Source organism: Aedes aegypti, chromosome 1 (genome assembly GCF_002204515.2).
Source record: "Aedes aegypti strain LVP_AGWG chromosome 1, AaegL5.0 Primary Assembly, whole genome shotgun sequence".
Classification (NCBI taxonomy): domain Eukaryota; kingdom Metazoa; phylum Arthropoda; class Insecta; order Diptera; family Culicidae; genus Aedes; species Aedes aegypti.
In genome coordinates this window covers 185,636,273-185,662,746 of record NC_035107.1, presented here as the reverse complement: position 1 = coordinate 185,662,746, position 26,474 = coordinate 185,636,273, and the positions used below count along the sequence as shown (strand labels likewise).

The window sequence follows — 26,474 nt, the reverse complement described above, 5'->3', positions numbered from 1 at the left end:
AAATTTCCGTTCTACGGTTCAACGAAAAGCTACCGCAGCAAGCACATCACTGATTTGCACTTGTAAATCATCAGTAGGCTTCAATGATACCTTGGATACCGTCTTGATGATAGTTGTTTGTTGCTTTTTTCCATAGCGTTTTGTTTTTCAAGCATACTATGATTGAATTGTTTGGTTCAATGATAGAATGATTTTGAAGCCTGCGGTAGAACTTTGACAGCTGCGGTAGAACTCTGCGGCTACCGCAAACCGGAAAATTGTCTTAATAACCGTAATAATATAGATTTGTTTTGTTTAAATGAAACTTGGTTAGTGTCATCCAAATTCTTCCATATGTCTAAATTAAACGTTATTCGAAAAGATAGAGATTCTTCGTATGGAGGACTTCTTATTGGAATTCGTGATAATATAGAATTTAAATATTTAGATTTGTCATTACATTCACAAATTGAATATATTGCTGTTTCTGTAAAAAAGGAAAAGTGTGAGTTTTCAGTTATTTGTTTTTATATTCCTCCTAATACCACCTTTTCTTTATCGCAAATTAGAAGTATATTGAACGAAGTTCCTCCCTCATTTTATATATTAGGTGATTTTAATGCACATAATTTTGCTTGAGGTAGTGAGAAAACGGATGGTAGAGGTTCATTGATTATGGAACTAATTGATGACTTAAACTTACATATCCTCAATGATGGATCTTTTACTAGGATTGTTGTACCACCAAATCATCATTCATGTATTGACTTATCTTTATGCTCTAATAGCTTGTATATGAAATCTTCTTGGAAAACTATTGACGATCCTAATGGTAGTGATCATTTACCAATTTTAATTAAAATTCAAAATCCTGTCCAAGATAATTATGTTCATGAATTTGATGCTCTTGACCTTTGCAAAAATGTAAATTGGACAAAATTTTCTGATCTGGTATCTCTTTCATTAATTAATATTGTTAAATTGTTATCTCCATTTGAAAATCACAATATTTTTTCAAAATTAATAATTGATTTTTTGCATATACCTCAAAATAAAAAAAATCATGTTCTATCAGAAAAAATCGCCCTTCTTTTTGGTGGGATAATGAATGTTCCATTGCTTTGAAAACTAAATCTGATGCTTTTAAATTATTTCGTTGATCAGGCTCCAGAAACCATTTTTTTCTATATCGTAAAGCTGAGGCACAATTCATAAGGCTAACTAAATCTAAAAAGAGAAATTACTGGAAAAATTTTGTTCAAAATTTAGATAGTGAAACTTTTCTATCTATCTTGTGGTCTGTTGCCAGAAATCTAAGAAATTATGATCCCACCATTCCTAATGTTTTAGAATATTAGGAAAAACGGATACATGAGTTTGCTTCAAAAATTTGTCCTGATTTTGTCCCACGTTCCATTCAATTGAAAAATAGTTCACTAAACTATATTCCTGAACTTTGCTGTTCATTTTCATTAGCTGAGTTTAATTTAGCATTATCAATTACTAAAAATACTGCTCCAGGTATTGATATCATTAAATTTATTGTGTTAAAAAATTTACCTGATGATGGAAAACTCCATTTACTTTCAATATATAATGCTTTCCTAACTCAAAATATTATCCCATATGAATGGCGATTAATCAAAGTTATCAGTATTCTAAAGCCTGCTAGGAATCCTTCATCAGCTGATAGTAGGAGACCTATAAGTTTATTATCTTGTTTGCGTAAACTTTTGGAAAGAATGATTTTGAATCGTCTTGAATTGTGGGCCGAGAATAATAAAATTTTTTCATCTTCTCAATTTGGATTTAGGAGAGGTCGACGTACTCGCGATGTTTCACTTTTAGCTTCACAAATTCAACTTTCATTCAATAAAAAAACAGGACTTAGTTTCCACTTTTCTTGATGTTTCTGGAGCCAATGATTCTGTTCTAATCGATTTATTGTTCGAAAAGATGCATAATTTAAAAATTCGCAATATGATTTCTAATATCTTATGTTAATTATTTTCTTTCAAAATTATGAACTTTTTTCACAATGGAGATTCAAAATTATTAAGATATAGCTATTTTGGACTTCCACAAGGTTCATGTTTAAGTCTTTTTTTTATACAATTTATTTACCAGTGATGTGGCATCAATTATTCCAAATGGTTGTTATTTGCTTCAATTTGCTGATGATAATGTTATTTCTATCAGTGGCAAAAATAGAGAAGTCATTAGTCATTTTATGCAATGAGCCTTGAATAACATTAATTCATGGGCTCATGAGAACGGATTTTCATTTTCTGTTCAGAAAACTAAATATATCATATTTTCGAGAAAACATTCGACCATATTCATTAATTTGTATCTTGATGGAATCGAAATTGAACAAGTTGACGAATTGAAATATCTTGGTATATGGTTTGACTCTAAATTAAATTGGAACATTTATATTAAACAAATTCAAAAAACATGTTCGAAACGAATCAATTTTCTTCGTACTATTACAGGTACTTGGTGGGGTGCCAATCCATCCGATTTAATTACGCTTTACAAAACTACTATCCATTCAGTCATGGAATATGGTTGTTTCACTTTTGGAAGTGCTGCACATACACATTTTGAGAAACTTGAAAAAATACAATTTCGTTGTTTGAGAATTTGTTTGAAACTTATGAATTCAACTCATACTCAATCAACAGAAGAACTCGCCGGTGTCGTACCACTTAAAATTCGTTTTCAAGAACTGAATTGTAAATTTTTGATAAATTGTCTCTCGAATAATCATCCAATTATTGATATTTTGAAGTCACTATTCGAAATAAACCCGACGAGTTGAATATTGCAATCTTACATTATTTGCTCAACTGAAAATGTTGCACCAAATTCATATAATAGTTTTTACAATTTTGAAATCAATATTCACACTTATCTACCATTGATTGATTTCTCTCTATTCCATGAATTGAAACAAATTCCAAATCATCTATACTCTCATTTTGTCAATATTCTATTTATGCGTAAATTTGATGGAATCACTTCTGCACAATTTTATTTCACAGATGGTTCCTTAGTTCAAGGCATCGCTGGATTTGGAGTATACAATGAATTTGTGGCTCATTTTTTGAAATTAAAACCTCCATGTTCCATATTCGTTGCAGAATTAATTGCTTTATATTTTGCTTGTAACTTGATAAAGGACTGCCCACCAAATATATATATATATATATATATATATATATATATATATATATATATATATATATATATATATATATATATATATATATATATATATATATATATATATATATATATATATATATATATATATATATATATATATATATATATATATATATATATATATATATATATATATATATATATATATTTTAATTAAGGCACTCCGTGCTCGTGGCCACTACTGTGCCGGAATCAGTTGATCTGTAGCTTCTTTATCGATACAGATCTATTTTTAACTTATCTATATTTACATCAACTTTCACTCTCTCCTACTCTTTCACTCTCACACCGAGCAGGTAGGAGAGAGCTCTGCTGTTAGTGAGGCTAGCTGCCTGCGAAGAGGGTCAGTTTGTCTCAGTCACCCATCTGATACTGACGGAGGATGAATGTGCTCCCCAAAGCACGCTCCTCCGTGCGGTGTCTTCTGGTGGCTGGACGGTTTTTTTTTTGTGGAGGGGCTGGGAATTGAATCCATGACCTTCCGCTTATGAAGCGAAAGCGTAACCTCAAGGCTACGGACCCCCCCTATACCAAATATTTACATTGTATATTCTGATAGCTTAAGTTGCCTTCGTGCTTTGTGTACCATACCTTTCAATTTTAAAACTCATCATGTTTTATTCATGTTGAAAAAGTTATTATTTGATTTACATTGTCAAGGATTTATCATTATTATTTTTTGTGGATCCCTGCTCATTGTAAAATATATGGTAATGAGCAGGCTGATTCATTGGCTAAGTTTGGTGTTGTTCGGGGTATAATTTACGATCGTGATATTTTTCGTTCTGAATATTATCCTAAATTTTAAACACATTTCCTTGAAAATTGGCAAACTTGTTGGAATTCCAGTAATGAAGGCAAATGGTGTTATTCAATTTGTCCAAAAGTCAGTCATTCTCCTTGGTTTAGGAATATATCTGCAACTAGAAATTCTATTTGTTCATTTTCACGACTCATTTCAAATCATTATATTTGTAACAGATTCTAATTTATGTGCATGTGGTGAATCTTATGAAGATATTGATCATATTGTCCTTCGATGTTCAAGGTTTATTTTGCCTAGGAATACATTATTAGGGGAACTGGGGGTAAAATGAACACCCTAAGCAATTTTCATGTTTTCTTGCTTATGAAGCTGTCAGATTCTTCTTCAATTGGTCAGAATTGAAAAAGGATGTTTATGCAATGTAACAAGTTGAAATATTGTGATGGAAGTAGAATTTTATCAACATTATTATAGTTTTGAAAATGTCTTTCCACAGAGTCAATGTTCCAAACATGTGGGTAAATGAACATACCATGGGGGTAATATGAACATATACTGGGGGTAAAATGAACATGTAGTGGGGGTAAAATGAACACCATTCAAATTGAATGGGTTGCGGCATGATTCTCGGCATCTGGTACAGTTCAATGCATATCTCACGGACAATCCGGATTCGATGGAACGTTTAGCCGCGACCATTTGAATGGCTGTCCATGTATATTATAATAACAGTGCTCCTCAGCTTATATGCTTATGCGAGCCACTTAGGTGTTTTCAAAACATAGCGCGGGCCACAACGTATTTGAGATTTTTTTTAAATTTTCAATGAGAATGCAAAAAATATGAATCTTTTCCTATTGACATGAGTTTTGTGGTCCTTTGGTTATCTCTAGTAGAAGAAGGTCTTGACCAAAACAATACAGATGGTATTGTCCCATAAAAACAAAATCAGGCTCCTTATTAATACGGGTTGGAGATATATCTGGGCTCCCTGAAATCCTTCCTTAAATTTGGATGCTTATGACTCTTGGATATTACATTGCTTCAAAAGAACTAAAATTTTATCAATAAACCGATGGGAAATTTTTTTGCGAAGCGAAGAAATTTATAGGCACTTAATTAATTTTAAACCCTTGGCTTATCTAAGATTTTTTGATTCATGATATATTCAAGAGATATGGTCTCAGACAGATTTCTAGTTATCCCCAGGCTTGATAATATTCCGCAACATCACCAGAGTTCGAAAGCATGCTCTAGACTAGCGTGCTGTCTTTGCCTCTTTGTAAGAGATAGAAAACATACTGAGCAGAGAGGCAATGAAAAATGAGCGTGGAAGACGCGACACAAAACACAACGGATGAAAATTCCATCAAAAAATAGTGCATTCACAACTCTTGTTTTGTTTGGGGACGAGTCACTTAAGAATTATCCTAAAGTGTCAGTAAGGGTGAGCATAGAAGCAAGAGAGAAAGAGTATCAGCAAAAAATCCTTGCATTTCGATGCATTCTAATTCGAATCGTTTGAGGACTCGTGTTGTGAATTTTGGGTTAAATTTTTACTTCTCAGAAAAACCTCGAAACCACCTCATTTTTGCATCGAATAAGAGCTGTCAGCTGTCACTTAACTGGTTATTCCTGAGCTGATAAATACAGCCGATGTTCCATTAATTGCTAATGAAATTGGGTTGTTTCGGCGATTTTTCACAGGAAAATTTTTCATATTATAATGATCAACTTTCGAAAACATAGTTGCAAAGGCAAAAGAATATAAGCCTCGTTATTTCTTTTATGTAACACGTGGGCCAATTCACATTAACATTCAAAATGTGTTCGCGGGCCGCACAAAACCTTTACGAGGGCCGCAGTTTGGTGACCACTGATGTATATCTTTGTATTTTCTCCGGAAAACTCTCGGCATCTGAAATAGAATCCGGTAGTATTCACCCTGCGATGGTGTTCATATTACCCCCATCTCGAGTGGTTCATTTTACCCCAAGGAATCAACATCTTCAAATCATTTGTTCTAAGAAATTAGAAGATAAAAATACTTTCAATTTCCGTCTACTTATCATAAATACTTTAAAGATATGATTTGCTACGCGATTAAATAGATTTTTGATGGTTTTAGTCATAAAATCCTTGAATTCCAGGAGTGAACATTTACATCATATGAGAAAACGGAGAGGCGTACTTTGTTTTTGTTTACTTTTCCATCTTTTGACAGTTCTAGATCGTGCTAGAGTTGTCGAAATAGTTCCTTAGTCTGAGGATTAAGGATGGTGCAATGTTTTGCATAGATTTATAGCATAATTACTGTAAAACACAAACCTGTTCATTTTAGTTCCGTTAGTTCCGAACTCTAGAACAAATTGCGCCATTCCACCATAAAGCGCTAACTAATATTTAGCTAAATCGAATGTTTAGCTAAATCGTATGTTTAGCTTTCTCTTACGAAAATGATTCAATTGTAAATACAGCTGCATGTGAGACGCTAACTAATATACCGCAGTACATACTTGGAGGGAAACATCATTGGGAATCATTCTCAAAAATAAATAGTGACACAATTCACGATGTAGGAAACACTTTCTACGGTTTCCAACTACGTTGGTCTTGAAAGAGATTATACATGGAAGACCGTAGTCTACAAGATTCGAGCAACTACGAACCATCATGGGTTTTAATTTTGCAGAATCTCTCCAACAATATGCCGAACTGCACCAATCGATTTGCTGTAAATTGTCAACCATTTGAATTCTGGTTAAAACCGCAATGCTTGCTGTGGTTCATTTCCTCTGTGCGGGGATTGCTAGCTGCGCGTTATTTCCGCGAAGCAATCCAAATTTATAAATTTCCCCGCAATATTTAACACTTTAATAAATTACGGACATTCAATACCAGTATCTATTCGGGATATATTGGGTACGAAATGTTATCAAATACTTAAACTTTCATATAGTTTTTTGAATTAGATTTCATATATTATTTGATAATTCTGCTTTGTTTTTTTTTTTTTTTGTTATTTGCAGATATGAAGATGGACTCGTTTTTGGTAGACCCCCTCCCTCATCCCGTTTTGGAAGCCACCCCATACCCCTGGATCCATGTTGCAGTTTATGGCTCTGCTATGGTTAATTTTTACCGTATGAGCCATTAGTATTTATTTTTCTGTTATAAAGTTATATGAAAAGATAAAGAGTTTTTGTGCCGAAAGGAAATCACTCAAAGGGGTTTTTTTGGTTAAATAAATAAATAAATAAGTAAATAACCAAAGTACTCCACTGTGCACAGTTACCTGGTTTGGGCAAAATTTAGGACTCTTTTGCCAATATCGACTACCAAACACTACTCCCGCCAGTTCTACTCTTTGCTCCTACGGATTCATACCTACATTACATTTCCCGTGCTCGTTAGCTCTCTCGCAACTTCCAACAATCTCTCATAGAATACTGGTACACGAGCCCGTACAAAAACGTTTGTTTTGTGGTGAATGTAGACATCCTATTGACCAAACAATTTTCCTCTATGCTTTGAAAAAAAAAAACGGATGGCGAGATCTTGGACCGTCGACGGTGGTGGAATGCGCAACGGACGATGCCAGAATTATCCACCACCTCTTAGTATTCGTCGAGGCAGCATCGTGAATGGTAAAGGCGAGAATCTAATCGTGCGATACCTACAGACGCGAATCTTTTCTTTGTGTTCGACGGTCGAATCGGAAAGCTTTTACTCCGGAAAATAGGACATTATACGTTTTGTCGCGAGGTTGAAGGCTGATTCCTGGTGGTTCCTAGAGATACAGTTTCCTGTGGATTATAAGTGATATGTTTTAAGAAGTGACACATTTTTCAGCAACCGACAGCTGAACAGTTTCCCAAACAGGTGAAAAATCAATTTTATCGCTAGTGGGGAGAAGGTTCACATGCGATAAAACGTGAAAGGGGACAGAAAGGGGAGAAAGTCAAAGCAAAACAAAAGGTGGATATCACTGCTGCTGTTGACAAATGCGCGTTGTCAGCTTCAAGGGGAAAGAAAGGGGGTTCCCACATTGAATGTCCAAAAATTTAAAACTCTATCACCCAGAGTAAGGGTTCCGGTACCAGTAAAACAGGTTTCTTTAGCGGGTTGAAAAATAGAAGATCCCCATAATTTATCTATTCCTTTATTAGTATCATTTCAAACATTGCATTCATTTTTTTATATTCAGGGGTTCTGTGATAGGCAACACTTCTTCCTCTTCGTCTTGGCATTATGTCCTCACTGGGAAACAGCCTGCTTCTTAGCTTAGTGTTCAATGAGCACTTCCACATTTATTAACTGAGAGCTTTCTTTGCTGTTCTTGTTGTTCAGAATTTTAACGGGTGAATTGAATTCGCCTGCTTGCTTATAGAAGAAAAAAAAATCACTTTTCCATGAGCTGAACCTAACTTAACCTCAATGTACAAAGCATTTATTGTGGCAGTAGAAGATTGCAATGTCATAAATTCTCAATAATATTATTTGACGCCTGTTCCAATGTTTCAAAATTGAAAAATCCATGTAATTCATTGGTACCATACTAGGGAGGAAGCATCAGAATTCTTTCCTAAGTTTTTAATGGCAGTTTCATTTTAGTCCGCATCCATTACAAAATAACGTAAGAATTCAGGGTAACTATTGTGTCACAAATAAGTCTCTCGCTGACAGTGGTCAAATAGCATGCCATAAATTTTCATTTATATTGTGAATTTTGATATTATAATTTTATAACGATGTGATCTTTCGTGATTTTTGTTGAGGATTTATGCCGGCCATTGATTCAAATAGTTCAACTCACAATTTGCAGTTGCGAGGTACAAAACACTTATTTAAGATCTACACAAAATATAGAATACAAATGAATAGGGGAAGAGGTGGTAAAATGAACACCTAACATTTTGTTTCTGATAGAAAAACGAGGAATTCGTATAGTTTTATCGCACAACAACAAAAATAGGGATGTAATCAATAGCAGTGACACGAATTCAGACTAAACTAGCTAAATTTTTACATATTTTCATCGCTTGCAAAAAATGATGCAAATGTTAATTTTACCTGCACTATGTGGGTAAAATGAACAGCTGTTGGTGGTAAAATAAACATCATGCAAAAAAGGGAGCTAAACAAATATTTTTGGAAATTTTCATTGCATTACAAATGCAATCCTTAATGGATATATTTATGGATTATAATCCATCCAAAAAGAAATCTAAAGGTATCAGATTTGACATCATATTATAACGGATTGTCTGACATTTCCCCGAAAACCATTTCCCCGAATGCAATTTCCTCGAATGACGTTTTCCCGAATGGACTATTTCCCCGAAAATTATTTTCCCGAATGTACCATTTCCCCGAAATAATCGTAATGTAAATTACATACTAAAAGCTATCCATGTTCCTGCTACCAAAAAGTATTCAACGTGTTAGTTGATGTAAGATTCGACGAAAATTGATTAATTTGTGATAAAAATCCATGTGTTTAAAGTTCTTCTTCTTTCTGGTGTTACGTCCCCACTGGGACAGAGCCTGCTTCTCAGCTTAGTGTTCTTATGAGCACTTCCACAGTTATTAACTGAGAGTTTTCTCGGCCAATGACCATTTTTGCATGTGTATATCGTGTGGCAGGTACGAAGATACTCTATGCCCTGGGAAGTCGAGAAAATTTCCAACCCGAAAAGATCCTCGACTGGTGGGATTCGAACCCACGACCCTCAGCTTGGTCTTGCTGAATAGCTGCGCGTTTACCGCTACGGCTATCTGGGCCCCAATGTGTTTAAAGTTACAGATGTTCAAAATAATGTGCAACGAGCATTTGGCTCAAAACAACTTAGATTAATTTTTGTGTTACCCTGATGAAAAAAGCGAGCACATGATAGGCAGTTTTATTTAAAGCGGTATCTTTGAAGTATAGATATTTGGCTAATGAACATTTGGACGAATAAACATTCGGCTTAGTTTTGCCTTCTTAGAATAATAGGCTGTTCTTTATATTTAGACTGTTCCAATATTCACTGACACTTAGCTGATAATCTTATATTTCTCTTCTTTTAATAATAGGCTGTTTTTTCACATTGTTTCGCATTATTACACTTTATGCCAAACGTCTTCGTACCGTATGTCCACTAGGTTAAACGTAATTTCATTACACTTAGTGACTATAGCTACAGTGAAACCATTGATCCTTAGAATCTATTATATCTTGCACTACATAATTAAACCTTGAGTCTCCCTTCTAGTCTTTCTTCTCCCCGTGACAATTAATTGTGCTTATTCTGCGCGGCGTGTGAGGTGATACGAGTCGAATGAGGTGACAATTGTCGACTCGTTCCCATTTGATTTACATCAGTCGTCTCACGTCACCCGAGATGAGAGCGGCTCGTCTCGACTCACACGCCGCGCAGAATAAGCACAAATATTAGTTTTCCAGAGTTATTTTTTTTTATTTCTTGGATAGAAACAATTTTCCCGAACGACAATTTTTCCAAATCGTTCCTATATGGGTCATCTGGTCGAAAACGTTAAATACAGAAAACATGTTAGTAATGAATACTAAAAATGCTAATAATCACTAATTAAACAGAAAAAATCGCCTGTTTGAAAAAAAAAACTCCTAATTAAGTTAAGTAATTAAGAGTAATTAAGTCTTAAATAATTAAGTAGGTCGAAAGCATTGAAAATGTTGGATCAAAATATTAGAATCTGTAGTATTCGTTCTCACAATGGCATTTGAACTAGTAGCATGTAATTACCAGAAATAAATCTGATTAAAGTAGCTCTGTTAATTTATATTGATATATTTATCTATGAAGAACAGCCTTCAAATAAAAGAAGGGCAAATTTATGATGAAATCAGTAGCAGCTGCAAGGAGAACAATATCAAACCAGCAAAGCTTTAAAGAACTGCCTACGATGATAAGAAGGTGAGAGTTTTAAAATTATCAACTATTTTAATGCCAATTATTATTAGACCATAATATAAAGAAGAACAACCTTTGTTCTAAAGAAGATTCTAAAATTGGAAACAAGCCGTTTACGTTCTCAGTTGTAGTTAAAAAAAAAACATCTGCTTATGTTTTAAGAAACATAATCTACTAACGCGGAAATAATGATCGAATGATAGTCTGGACACGGTGTGCTGGACTGTCAAATGCGTCCCAAATCAACTAATGTCGAATTCGTTTTTGAACCTAGGTTGGAACTGGCGAAATTTGGAACTGGTCGCTTTGACTCACAGTTACAACTCCAACCCGATTCAGGTTCGACCGAGCTACAATTTGTTTGACGTTGGTTTGTTTATGTGTTGATAACTGACACAATTCCTAAAAACGAAAACTACATTAGTGACTCATTCATTCTTTCTAAGTTTTAATGCAGTGAAGATCTCATTAGGGTCACGTCTTTGAATCCTGCAAACTGTTTTCAACCAGTCAAACTTTATTTCATTATTCTGCCTTTGCCCGTTCAGCTAGATCTCATTAAGATGAATTATATTCGAACAAACAACATTAAGCGTCAGATTTGTTCATCTCTTGAATGATCTTTTGAATCATTTTAGATATTTTTATTACGATTGTTAGCGTAAAAAAATTTGAATAGCGAACTTTACTTTTTTACCATATTTTTAAAAGCAGACCTGCCAGTAAAAAATGTCATCGATTTTCACTCCAAATATCTCATCTTTCGTTTTTTGATTCAAATAATTCATAAGAGAATCATTCGTTTGAAACGATTATCAAGCTTGCTGAATATAGTCTTAGGCAGCGTCCATTTATTAAGTGACACCTAAATTGGAAATTTGTGTCCCCCTCCCTCCATCCGTAACGCTTTTTGAATGAAAAATTTAAAATTTTAGTTTGAGCCGTGACGTTTGAGCCTACTCCTACCTACTCCTTCCTCCCCCTAGAGCGTTACATAATTTGTGGATGCTACCTCCACCGATATTTTTTTTAAATATATTAAAAATGTCTTTGGAAGAAGCTTTCGGGGAAACGGTACATTCGGTGAAACAGATCATTCGGAAAAAGGGTTTTCGGGAGAAAATCCTTCGGGAAGAAATCATTCGGGAAAATGTTTTTCGGGGAAATGTCGGACAATCATTATAACGATGTTCACCGCACTGAAAAACCTCAAGATCTCCGAGCTAAAAGTTACGTAACTTCTAATATTCAAATGTGGTTTTCTAAAATCTTAGTTTTCTTTGACATTTTCACTTCAATTAACCTCCGTATCAACCCCAACACTCCGATTTGTGCTCTAAATCGTCTGTGCGTTATAAAAAATCATTGAAATTTGTTTTTTCTCGGTAAAAGGCACACTGTTCATTTTACCACCCCTGTTCATTTTTCCACCACTTCCCCTACCTCTGCTGTTATGAATAGCTGTTCAACTATGAATTTAAAATGATAATCATCCAGCCTATCAGAATGTACGAATAACAAAATCATCTTTCGCGTTACACGTACGTACGAGCTATACGTGCATATTTTTGAAGAGGTAAATCGTAGGAGCAGTTGATTATATTCCCACCATGGTTACAACATTTGAATGGAGCTCTGCACTGTTTTGATTTTGTATGGGATTTTGACTTTTACTGGCCTTGTTGTTTACAAATTTCATGAAAGAGTGAAAGGGAGAGGTACATTTTTGTGCACAAAAATCTTTCTCTCTCTTTCACCCCTTCACAAAATTTGTAAACAACAAGGCCAGTAAACGTCAAAATCCCATGCAAAATCAAAACAGTGCAGAGCCCCATTGAACACACGTCTTTCTCTAAGGGTTATGGTTCCAGAAGCGTTTGGTCGCAGAAACAAGTATCGAATATTTTTCAAGTTTGATAAGTTCGTTACAAGCCTTCGAAGAAGTTAAAATAATGTTGAGTGCTGCCAAGATTAGAATTGTACAGTTTGCTGGCGAGGGATACGAGGTATGGAGGTTCCGAATAGAAACGCAGATGACAGCTCACGAAGTAAAAGAGATGCTCATGAAAGATACACCCACTGGTGAAGCGCAACGACAAGCTTTTCAAGAAGAGAATGAAAAGATAAAGGCTCTTCTGGTGGCGTACATAGCTGATTCGTATGTAGAATACTTGCGTGACAAGAGTACTGCGAAAGAGATGGGGAGCTACCTAGCGAATACGTTTGCGAAAAAGGGTTTTGCAAGACAAACCGATATTCAAAGATCCCTGGCGACGCTGAAGATGGAAGAAGGAACACCGCTAATGGACCATTTCCGCCGCTTCGTTGAGTTTATCCGTCAGTTAAAAGGAGCTGGAGCTACTGTTCCGGAGTTGGATGCCGTAAGTCAGTTGTTCACAATTCAATGCCATCCTCGTATGATGTTATCACTACGGCTATGGAGAATTATTATTGGCTGAAGAGCAGAAACGAAGAGAGAACGTTTCAATCGTTAATGGTTTTTTAGATGGATCAGGAAGTGCGTTTGCAGTGAAGCCGATGAAAAACAAGCAAAGAAGTAAGTTTCTAGGCACATGTTTCGTCTGTGGTGAAGTAGGGCGCAAAAAGTTCTCTATTCCGAAGAACAAAAATCGGAATGGTAAGGCTCAAGTTGCGACCTTGGAACGAGATATTGCGCTGTTACTGTCTCAACAACAAAAAGATAAACTGAAGAAAGAATCGTGCATTGAATGGAGTCTGGACTTGGGAGATTTGCGTATTTGATGAGCCTTTGGTGATTGAGAGCGCGAAAGAAGGTGAGAAGTTGATTGCCACCACGGAAGAAGGCACGATGAAAGGAAAGGTTGTCGTCGATGGAAACGGACTCGCGTTGCCTTTGGGAAAAGTGCTATGTGTAAGGAACCTCAAGTTCAGTTTGCTGAATATTGGAGTAAAAGTAGATTTCAAACCAGATCAAGCAGTATTGTTCAAAAACGGTGAAACTATATCTGTTGCGTGAAAGTATTTTTTATTCGAAGATGGTCCGTGTAACACCAAGTTCGGCAATGCTAGCGAAAGGTCAGGAAGATGAGCTGCAACTGTGGCATGAACGGTTCGAATAATTAAGCTTCAAGAACGTACGACACATGAAGTAAGATGAAATGTTCAAAGGACTTGGTGTAGTAAATGCTGAAGGTGGATTTTGCGAATGCTGTGCTGAGAACAAAATTCCGTTCAATACAAGTCGACCAAGGACAACAAGACTACTTGAGCCTGTTCATACGGATGTTTGTGGCCAGATTACACCGAGGACAGTAGATTTGGTACCAGTATTTGTGTCGTTTATCGACAATTATACCCATTTTGCTGTAGTCTATTTGATGAAGCGGAAATGTCAAGTCTTTGAGCAATTCAAGGTATATGAAGCAATGACGACGGCGAGGTATGGATACAAGATTGCAAACTTAAGATGTGACCTAGGAAGAGAATATTTTAGTGCGAGTATCACGCATACTACACGTAGCAAAATATTTAAGTGGAATCGACTGTTGGGTACACCTATCAACATACTGGAGTTGCAGAGAGATTCAACCGAGAGATTGTGGGGAAAATGAGAGCAATACGTGCAGAATGCGGTTTACACGACAAATCAAAGTCTAACTGAAGCCCTGAGAGGAAGCAGAACCCAAACGATGGCACGGCGAGAAACCAGATGTAAGTAAGCTGAGAATATTCGCTTGTTTGTCATTTACGTGGATTCCAAAACAAAAGAGGAGCAAGTGAGACGTGACTGGTAGCTGCGCGGACTGGTTATCGCCTATGAAATACGGGAACGAGAAAAATGTTTGTTGTACCTGACGTTAAATTTGATGAGTCAAGTTTCCCATTTAAGACATCGGAGGAAGAAGAGTTTGCGAAACTAGTAATTCTGGAAGTCATCCCCAACCCTCAGCCAAACGATGGAGAAGGGCTAAAATCAGTTGAACCTGGTAATGCTATTGCAGATAATGTTGAACCGATAGTTTCAGAAGACGAATATGAAAATGCAGATGACATTGAGGAAGACAATACTGACGTTGAAGGTGCATTGGCGCTCCCACCACAATTGAAGAATTGGAACAACAGTGAGGAAAATGTTCTCCAGTTTGGTTTTCTATTTTCATCGCTCCTAATAGAGCTTTTTCTTCTGCTGATGAATTTGAACAGGTACTTACAAGCAACGCAGAGGTCAATGATCATCCGGTTATTCAATGGAGAAAGGATATTCATGACGAGCTGAGGTCCTTGGAGGAAAATCAAACCTGAAAGATGACGAAGTGCCCAGAAGTCATAAAACTAGAACAAAGTAAATGGGTTTTGACGCTGCAAACTGATGCAGATGGAAACCCTGAACGTTACTTTTATATCCTGTAAATAAAGAATAAAATAATATGTTAATCAGTCCACAGTTCGAGAGAAGTCTCCCTCATGCGCCAACTGCAGCCAGTACTTATATCTTAGAAATCCCGTAGGTACGAACAGATTAAAGGTACCAAGTCAAAAGGTATAATAATTAATATCACTTGAGATAGGTAGACATGACAGTTACAAGGCTCGCTTGGTTACTAAAGGGTAACCGCGGAAGCATGTTGACTATGAGGAAACATTTGCTCCAGTGGCTAAGCTTTCAACCATATGAACTGTCTTGGCTTTTGCGGTCCATCGAAATCTGAAAATTCACTAAATAGACGTAAAAACGGCGTTTTTAAATGGCGTTCTTCAAGAAAGAGTATACATGCCAGTTCCAGAGGGGGTAAAGGCCAGCCAAATGAAGTTGGTGGTTGAAGAAATATCTTTATGGCCTCAAGCAATCACCTCGCTGCTGGAATGGTCGATTCAACGAAGCTTTTATCAACATGGGATTTGTTCGACCTCGGCATGACTATTGTGTATACGTTTGTGGAACGTGCAGGCTGATAGTAACTTCCGTGATCTCCGTGGACGATTTACTTGTAATAGCAGACGATGTACGAATAATAGATGAAATCAAGATACGTTTGAAGGAAGAGTTAAAGGTGACAGATATGTATGAACTTCACCATTTTCTGGGCATTAAGATCGAACGAGAGGAAGCTGGTACATATCTTTCAAAAAAAAAAAGCGTTTACCCGTACTTTTGCGGTTTGGGATACAGAACTGTAGACCAGCAAGTACGCCCACTGAAACGAATTAACAGCTACGCTCGATAAATGAATTTGTCAATTAGCCATATCGTGAACTGATTGTCAGCTTGATGTCTCTGATGCTCGTGTCAAGACCAGACTTGTGCTATACTGTCGGATATTTAGCTAGGTTTCAAGATGCGACAGGAGATGAACACTGGAAACATTCTAAACGCGTCCTACGCTGGATGGCATGCAGTGCCCTCTCTTGAGTCCCTCGCTACCATGTACTTCGTCTTCGACACATTGATGTTCAGTCCGATTCGCATAGCTTCAGCCCATAGTCGGATGTACGTATCCGCCATCGTTTCAAAGTTCCGTGCTACATACTCAGACCACGGTGTACTAAATTAAGACGTCATACCTATCCACCTCGAACAAATTTTCGAAAAAAATGATCTAGTGGTCCGGATGGTATATGGTACGATAGGAGTGACGTCACATGTTTACAACCAAACTTAATGTTTACATCAGTGAAGAGCCTGCCTTGTTAATTTTTGTTTTTGCCGTGACTCGGACTATGCACATCACTCGCTGCATCATCGCTTTGATCAATCTCATCAGTTTGTCCGGGAGACCGTATTCGTATTTGCGGCATTTCTGCACCACCTGGTGGATGGTGAATATCTAGTCCGTTGTAGCTTCGGCGTCCCATGAACAAGTCAAAATGCGTGAATTAACGAAGCGTGCTCTCCATGGTGATCTAGCAAATGTGCACTCTTGAGTTGTTTCTATGTATTCCACTTGCGTTTTTTCATAATCTTTAACCTTTTTCTTTAGCAAATCTGCGAACAGTTCTACCGGTGATTCCTCCAAAAGTTCAATAAGGAATTGCTACAGGGATTGTACCAGGAATTCATACAACCAGGTTATGCTGTATGATTTTCTTAATAAATTTTACCAAAATTCCCTCATAAATTTATTCATTTCTTCATGGTTCCACCAGGTGTTCCTCCAGAAATTTAATCAAGATTTTGTCCAGTGATTAAACTAGGAATTCCTGTTAGCATTCCTGTAGAAATTCATTCCAAAAGCTCACCTGGAATTCCTCATGAAATTCCATCAGAAGTTCTTCTAGCCATTTTTTTAAGTTCATCCAGGGATTTTATCGAGAGAACTTCAAAAATGTCCATCAGTAGTTATTGTAAGGATTCCACCAGGAACTCCTTCAGAGATTCCAGCAGGAACTCCATCAAAAATTCCTCCAGAAATCAGAAATTCCTACAGGGTTCCCATCAGCAGTTCCTTTAGGGATAAGGAGATATTCTAGGGATTTAAACACGAGGATTTCCTTCAGCGCTTCCATCAGGAGTCTTTCTTGGGATTCCATCGGAAGTTAATCTAGGGATTCCATTGGAAGATTTGCATGGATTTCATTGGAAGTTCCTCTAGGGTTCCCATGGGGAGCTCCTTCCGGAATTCCATCTGGAATTCCTCCAGGGATTCCATCAGGAGTTCTTTCAGAGATTCCAAGTAGAACTCCTCCAGAGATTCTATCAGGAGCAGAGCTGTTAAATGTCATGAATTTCACGTGACTTTGACAATTGAATATTGCCAATATCATCGACCCCCGTGGAAAAAGTCATCGGAAAAGCATTTTTCCGGTGACCTTTTCCTTACTACTATAGGTTGGCATTATATGCTGATGTGATATTTTGCATAGGAGCTTCCTATGAGCATTCTATTTTTTCCAAAATTTTGACATTTAACAGCACTGATTCAGGAGTTCCTTCTGAGGTTCTTCTAGAGATATAATCAGTGGTTGCTTTGGGGATTCTTTCAGGAATCTTATCAAAAATCCCTCCAGGGATTTCATCAGGAGTTCCTATATGGATTCCAGTGGGAGTTCTGATAGGAATTTCATCAGGTGTTCCTTCAATACTTCCATCTGGCAGAATATCTTTAGGAATCCCTCCAAGGATTCCACCTTTAGGGCCTTTAGGGCTTTCATCAGAGTTCTTCTGGGGATTTAATCAGGATTTTCTCCAGAGATTCGAGAGTTCCTTCAGAGATTCCACTTAGAATTCCTCCAGAGAGTCTATCAAGAGTTCATCCAGAGATGTTATGAGGAGTTCTTCTAGGAATTCCATCAGGATTTCTTTCCGGAATATCATAAGGAGTTCCTCTAGGGATTCTATCAGGATTTTCATCAGGAATCTTATCAGGAATTCCTCCAGGGATTTTATCAGGAGTACTTATAGTGATTTCATCAGTGTGTCTAGAGCTTCCATCAAAAGTTCCTTCAGAGCGTTCCACCTTTCCAGGATTTCTCTTAGGGATTGCATTAGGAGTACCTTCAGGGATTCCTTCAGGAATTCTTCCAGGATTCTTATCAGTAATTTCTTTAGAAATTTCAACAGAAGTTCCTCTAGAGATTGCATTAGATGTTTTTTTAGAAAATCCACCTGAAACTTCTCCAGGGATTATATTAGAAGTTTAACTATGGATTTCACCAGGAGATCTTATAGAAATCACATCGAAAGTTTCTGTAGGGATTCCATTAGAAGTTCCCCTAAGTATTTCAACATGAGTTCTTCCAAGGATTCCATCAGGAGTTCCTACAGGGATGGAATTCCTGTAGGGGAAGGGGTGGTAAAATGAACACGTTAAGGATATTATCTTGTTTCTGATAGAAACACGAGGAATTTGTATAATTCTATCGCTCAACATCAAACATAGAGATTTAATTCAGACTTAAATAGCTAAATTTTTACATATTTTTATCGCTAGCAAATAATGATGCAAATATTCATTTTACCTGCATTATGAGGGTAAAATGAGCAGCTGTTGGTGGTAAAATGAACATCATGCAAAAAACGTGAGCAAAACAAATATTTTGAAATGTTTCATTGCATTACCGAATATATATCCATCAATTATAGTAACCCATTAAAAAAAAATCTTAAGGTATCAGATTTGACATCATATCATAACGATATTTACCTCACTGAAAAACCTAGAGACTGCCGAGCTAAAAGTTACGTCAGTTCTAATTTTCGAACGTGGTTTTCTAAAATCTTAGTTTTCGTTGATAATTTCACTTCAATTGACCTCCGTATCAACCCAAACACTCCGATGTATGCTCCGAATCGTCAGTGCGTGATAAAAATTCAATCAAATTTGTTTTTCTCGGTAAAAGACATGGTGTTCATTTTGCCACCGCTTCCCCTATTAATTTCTTGGAAAAGATTCCTTGAGCAATCTCTTGAAGAATTTTTAGAGGAATTTCGTTGTAATCGCAGGAAAAGAATCTTGACAGAATCTGTATACAAATTCTTGAAGTTTCGCTGAAGGAATTCCTAATTAAATCTTTGGAGGATTGTAATTCTTGAAGGAAGCAATAGATGAATCACTGAAGAAATCCGTTGGGAAGTTCTTTGATCAATTCCCGGAGGAATCTGAAGAAAAACTACTAGAAAAATCGCTGAAGAAATTCATGGTGGAATTTCGGAAGCAATTCCTAGTGGAATTTAACGAGGAATCCTAGGAGGAAGCCCTGAAATAAGTTCTGGTAAAATCCTTGGGGGAATTTCTGATGATTAATTTCTAGAGGAATCCCTTGAGAAGTAGCTGAAAAAAAATGTGTTTATGATTCCTGGGAAATGCGTGATAGAATCTTTGAAACAAACTTCTAGAGGTATTCCTGAAGGAATCTCTGAAGAAATCAGTGTAGGAAATCCTGAATAATTAGTAGACGAACCTTTAAAGGAATCTCTGGAAGAGTGCAACCTAAAGATATGCCATAAGGATTTTCCTCGGAGAAATTTCTGGTCGAATCTGTGGATAAATGTTTGGAGGAATTATTGATAAAATTCCTAGCAGAATCCCAGAAAGAATTCCTGGTAGAATCCCTGGTATAAACCACAAATTCCAGGAAAAACTTAAAACTAGAGGAAACCACTAAAGATTCTGGATGGAATATATAAAATTACTATAGCCATTTCCATATCGTTGACTGTTCAGAATAATCCCCAACAGAGACATCTTATAATTTTAGAGTTCTGCCGGAATATTTCAAACGAATTATTACTGGAATTCCTCATCAATATCTATTTCTTACGGTATTTAAATTTCTAAATTTCTGCTCTTCCTTACTACGATCGTAGAAACATTCCCCCCGACAGCCACAAAATTCGAAAAAATTACAATCACATATTCACCAAACTTACCGAGATTGTTCAAAACACGCGAATAAATAAGGTGTTGCTGCAAAGAACTTTGACAGTCGGTCAAACGGTTGCACCAACATAGATCGGTTTGACTAACTTGGGGGCGGAGTCAATGTTGGTCAAACCATCTGAGCATCTGTGGGCTGCATTAGACTAATGAGTCCTAAATTACACAGTAAAAAAATGTTGTAAATTGAAGATTATTTTCATGCACATATTCGGAGCATCAAAATAAACGCTAATTTCAACGACCAATCTATTATTTTTCAATTGAATTAAATTTGAATTTACACGAACATTCAAGCATTCTTAGTTGAAAATTAAATGTTTACTCATACACGATTACATGATGCTGTGACAATACATAAATTTTATTAACTTTTACGGTACTCTTCAGTTTACACTACATTGACATTAAAATATTTTTATCTGTGTACCATTATGCGCGCTTTCAAACTGCATAGCAAGAACGGGTTTAAATGAATATAACTAAAAAAATACAACAAAAATATTTATTTTCTTTTTAATGCCAGAATTGGCTTTCGAGGAGTTTTAAAAATTTTAGATAATCCCCAAAAAGGCGTAGAGGCTCAGATCAATTAAAAAATGTGTTTCCTTATCCTTTTTAAAATTCTTTTTGCGGATCGTACTAAATCTTTTCCATTGTAGGATCGCATCGCGGTATGTTGATTTTTTTTAAACGGATTAAGGGTTAAGGATAAAAAAATATATCACCTTCTGGTACTCCGTCCTAGTGACACCTATGCAGGTGTACAAACGCTGGTTGGAAAATGTCAAAACATTCCTCTACATGCACGGGGTGGTATTTGCAGTGCGCATGACCGCTCCTCTGGACGGTGAAAACCAAAATTCACCACCGGCAGAAGGAAACACATGCAGCATCATCACCGTTTTTTTGTGGAGAAGAGCCTTAAAACGGATCTACGAACCCGAATTGGTTCTCAGTTTCCCGTAAACCATCAGTCTGTCGCTTCGTATCAGCGCTTGAACGTGTGGCCGGTTCGATTTTGATCTTTACCAATATCGGTGGAAAAAAATGTAATAAAGTGATATCTGACTGGCTAGCAGCAACAGTGGCTGTGGAATAATAAACACTTCTGAAGTAGAGTGAAAAGCTATTTTCACTCAGATTAAGTTGGATTCGAATTCATTTTCGTATTTATGCAAATTAACACTCTCCACGGGGAAATATATTTGCGCTTCGGTATATATGTTACTCAGCGGATACTGGTCCCAAGGATTGAATCGCTCTTGTTTTTTGCTCAGATAAAGGAGAAGATTTCGCGGGGAACCCTTTTGGACCGTGCTCTCATATCAAGAAAATCGGGAAAGACGAAGAGGCGAACGACCACCAGCAGAGTTCGATCCTCGGTTTGAAGGCGCCAACCCCCAGCCGCTAGACGTCGCCTGGCAGTCTTCGTAGTACAATACAGCATTTTGTGTGCTTTCGCTTAACATTTCCTAAATAAATATATGTTTATCGTTCAAGTGCTCAGTGTATGTGCGGCAAGCTGAATGAAGAAAATGTCAAGGAAAGCATCGTGAATCTTTCGTGATAGAAGAAGTGAACGGAAGAAAGCCAAGTGTTCCAACAAGTTAGTGTTAAAAGGGTGAAACGAATCGATCCAGGATTAACTACCTTCGTATTGCGAACGCGACAGATGATGAAAGTCGAGCCAACGCAAATTAAGCCCACAATGTATACAACAAACGTAAGGTTGTAGGCGTATTACTGGAATCAGCTGGTGCAACAGTTCTTACAATAAATCGTTTATGTGAGTGGGCAGTGGGAGTATAATTGCGTTACAGGAATAAAGTTAAGTGAATACGTTTATAGCAAAACCGTTGGAAAGCAAGTGTGATGGTGCGTCAGGAGTAGAGAAGAATATTCCATCCATGGACTTATGAATAAAGTTTTAACTGATTGTGCAACAAAGATTATTAATCAGCTTGAGTCTATCCATCAAACTGATATCTTTAGGTCATCACCACGAAAGGTAAGTTGTTATTTTATTTCTCATCACGCATTTTATATTAGATACTGTCGCAGTTCGGAATTGGAACCTCCTTCGGGGATTGAATTATTATTTATTTAAGCGAAGTATGCACTTCAACAGAAAAGTAATCGCCTATCTGTATGCGTGGGAAATTTCTTGCAAGAAATTCTCAAGAAGGCATTTTTCTTTGATCGCAGTGTATTTTCAAATGTAGCTCTTTGTAGGGAAATTTCTTGACCATTTCTTGGGCAGAAATTTTTACTTTTCTCGAGCGGAACAGCATACCTTGCTTTAGAGTTGACAAACAAACTGCGCTGATTTCAATATACGAAACAATTTTCATACAAACAACGCATGAGCACGAGTAAAAGTTTAGATGGCCGTACAATTCGTAGTTGCTACTCCGTCATTAAACAGAACACTCAAAGTTGCAAAGAGATCCAATAAATGGTGCTTACAATTAGCTAACCGATATCAATGCGCACAAATCGAGACTTAAAAATGTACAACTGAATAACGGCGCCCGAAACGAGAATGGGTTATAGGGATAAGGTAAGGATCTGGGAGTCACCTATGGTTGGTGATGCAATCTATGACATATTCACGACTAACCGGATTCGCTGTACCGTTTTGATTCATATTACGGACACTTAAGGCCTCAGTGAAGTAAAACTCATCAAGAAACATATAAAATTAATCATTATGTATGATTATTCGCGTTATCAAGCCTCCAAAACACTTAACTTTCGAATGGCGGGTGAAGATTTCAATTCCGCACCATGAATAATTATAAATAAATAGAATTTTGTTGATTTTTCATGATTCTTATTCCGGACGTTTCCTTATTTTTGCCTCATATTCCAGACACTTTGATTCGAATTCCGGACAGCTCATGTAAATCATAAATAGAAAAGTCAATTCATCAGTTGAAATTGTCAGACCACTAAAGAAACGTCTAACGCAGCTAAGCATTATAAATTTTCATAGATATTCATGGAAAATATTCATTAAAACGAGCCTCAAAAGTGAGAACTTTTGAACGGCAAAAATTGAAACGTTTCGTGTGAAAAGTTTCCCATATAAAGTAGAGTGTCCGGAATTTGAAGCTGTCCGTAATATGAATTAAAACGGTTTTCTACAAGTTAAGACATATTGTTTATGTTAACTTTGAAAGTCAGTTTATTTAACCCGTATAATGCCGAGACAAACCTACAATTTTCTAAATGCTCGTTCTCAGCAATGCTCTAACCGTTTCTTGAAATCTTTGGATTTTAGTAAAGGGGAATAGTTGTACTAGCGTTGGTTTTAACGTGGTGCGCCTGTTGAAACTCTCCCCTTTTTTTTTTTTTGAAGATACAAATATGTCTGTATTTTTTTCTCGTTTTTCACGCTGAGCTGACGAAATAGCTCTGGTTTTAGCATGGATTCGTTGGCTAGTGACTCAAATCTTACCAGAGAGGTGCCATTCAATGGGGGAATGTTAACAAACATTTTGGGGACAATTTGACTCCGTAGTAAACAACCTTATTCTCCGAAAAGTGGGCCCGACTTCCACTGATGATGCGCCTCCGTATTTCACGGCTAACGTTATTGTCAGCCGTCAGCAAGGATCCAAGGTAGACGAACTCGTCGACCACCTCGAACGTATGCCTGTCTATCGTAACACTTCTACCTAGGCGAGCCCTGTCGCGCTCGGCCCTACCAGCTAGCATGTACTTTGTCTTGGACGCATTCATTCATTCATTCATTCATTCATTTTTTTATTTCCAGTAGCGTAAGGTTTAACCTTTTAAATTACTACATTCGGCGACACATTGCAGATTTAACATATATAATAATTTTACAGATTATAATGAGGGATTCCACGGAGGCATGCAAGTCGATTCTGATCGACCATTTCAAAAATATCTGAAACTTTGCACAGTTTTTCAGTTCCATCTAAATCGTCATTTTCCGATATCAAATCTTCAAGTTGAGTCACGACTAACTTTTCAAAAGGGTGTATGTGAAAATGGTTCAAAAATATTCAAAAAGCTGCACAGCATAAACGGTTCGTTCGATTGTTAGACAACTGAAGAAACAAAGTTAGACAACTAAATAAAGATTTCAAAAAAAATACACACAGTAAAAAAAATTTTTTTTTTGCATTAAAAAACATCATTTTTGTCACAAAAACTCAAATATCTCAAAACCCTATCGGAATACCAACGTAATTTTTTGAGGGAAAAAAATTTGGTGATGGTAAGCCAATAAACAAAAAAGTTATGACATTTCAAATATTTCACAAATTTGACACTTAGTGAAAATTTTTTTTTTTCATTGTTAATTTTTTTAGGACCGCAGTTTGTTGCTGAATTTTTTGTTAAGGGTACCACATGAGGTTAACAAGTTGTTTTCATGATATTTTATTTAATTATTCATAACTATTATAGCATCTATTAGAAAGTTAGACGCGATCCAGTGTTGTGATCTAAAGTCTTGATAGTGTCATATTTTTTATTGTACGTAACTGAAGAAAAATTCTCTCAATAGTGTTGAAACCTTTTGATAAAAGAAACCTATAAGAAATCTAATATTGAAGACAAAAGCTACAAACAAAGTTTTCTATACAGGTATACGACTAGTTTACCTGCAAAAAGTTTACCTCGTAGAGAACAAGGCGGGTCTATACCCAGGTGATCTAGTATACGTAAAGCAGGTCGGTTTTCTCGGCGCTGGTTTTCTCCACAAAGTTAAAATCTGATTACACCTGGGTATAGACCCGCCTTGGTAGAAAATAGACTTTGTTAATCATATTTGGGAGAAAGCGAGTAACTTCAACAACATCAAAAACATGATAGGTACATACCATGAACATACTCACGAAAAAGCTAAAAATATACTACCACTATGGTTATAAAAGATTTAATTGTAAAATTTTTCTTCAGTCAAGCAAACGACACCAAACTAGTCAGTAAAAACTTAAAAGTGATTTTGTTTATTAAAATCTAACGAGCAACATGAGTAGTCGCTTTCTCAACTGTTGCAGGCCGTTTGCAGAAAAAAAGTGTTCGAAAGAGCTACGAAATCTCACCGAAAGCACCATAGATAAACTGAAAGCGGCTGGTTATGCTCCAATGTCTACATTGAATACAAATTTACGCATTTGTACGTCCTGCCGTTTAAACGTTGACAAACGGGCAATCTGTACATCATCGGTGGATCAGGTTGCAGGAAATTCGAAAACAACAACAACTGAGGAATTACTAGATGCACCGACAACAACTGAGGAGTTACCAGAAGTACCAAGTGCAGATAGTCTTGCCACGGTACCATCAGCGACATCTGTTTCAACAAATCAATCAGAAGATGAGTGCATCCAGAAGGTCAACATCGAACGCTTCAACGAAGGGATAGCTGGAATAAAAGTGACTCCGATTAAATGGACGAAGATGGGTTACGTCAATTATCCCGAGAAAAAATACCGTGAAATCAACGAAGCTGTACGAAGAAACCTCTTCAAATTAGGACCTGAGGATGTGGAAAATACAGACTACGATGAGGTAATTATGAATATGAAGGAAAGGTTCTCGAATCTAGCCACGACAAGGAAAGAAAAATTATTGATTTTGTCGATGCTGCCAAGCTCGTGGTCTATTCAAGACGCCATTGATGAGTTCAAAACCAATAGAAATACAGCAAAAGAGGCAAAACAGTTCAAAAATAACTGTCTTGCAACCAAAAATGCTAGGTCGAGTACTTCATTAACAGATAAGACAAAATAAAAAATAATTTAATATTTTGAAGACGATGAAGTAAGTAGAGCTATGCGTGGCCAAAAAGATTATGTATCTGTAAAAAAAAGATGGAAAGCGTCAAGCAATCCAAAAACGATTGATGATGACTACTTTGAAAGAAGCGTATACACGCTTCAAGGAAATTAACGAAAATATTAAGGTAGGTTTTTCCTCATTTGCAAGCCTTCGTCCAAGGCAATGCAAGCTTCTATCCAATTCAGGAACACATAATGTTTGTGTGTGCACAACACACGAAAATATTAACCTAATCTTACATAGTTTGAAAAGAATCAATTTATCAAAGGATATTAAAATGTTAACTGGTAGTCTTTTGTGTGAAAATACAACATCAAATTGCTATCTACGATCTTGTTCGGATTGTCCAGATTCTTCATCATTGGAAAATACTTTATTCGC

The 26,474-nt window shown here is 36.6% G+C and overlaps 1 protein-coding gene across 2 annotated transcripts in view; it reads left to right on the top strand.

Moving 5' to 3' along the window:
* Positions 1-7,523: 7,523 nt before the first annotated feature.
* LOC5568338 overlaps positions 7,524-26,474 on the top strand; it is a 338,997-nt gene continuing 320,046 nt past the window's right edge. The window contains exons 1-2 of one of the 2 annotated variants that reach the window (XM_021855055.1): positions 7,524-7,623; positions 21,774-22,281. The gene's annotated coding sequence lies outside the window, so the exon portion shown is untranslated. Of the gene's footprint in view, positions 7,859-21,773; positions 22,282-26,474 lie in introns of both variants that reach the window. The other variant, XM_021855048.1, reaches the window with a different exon arrangement.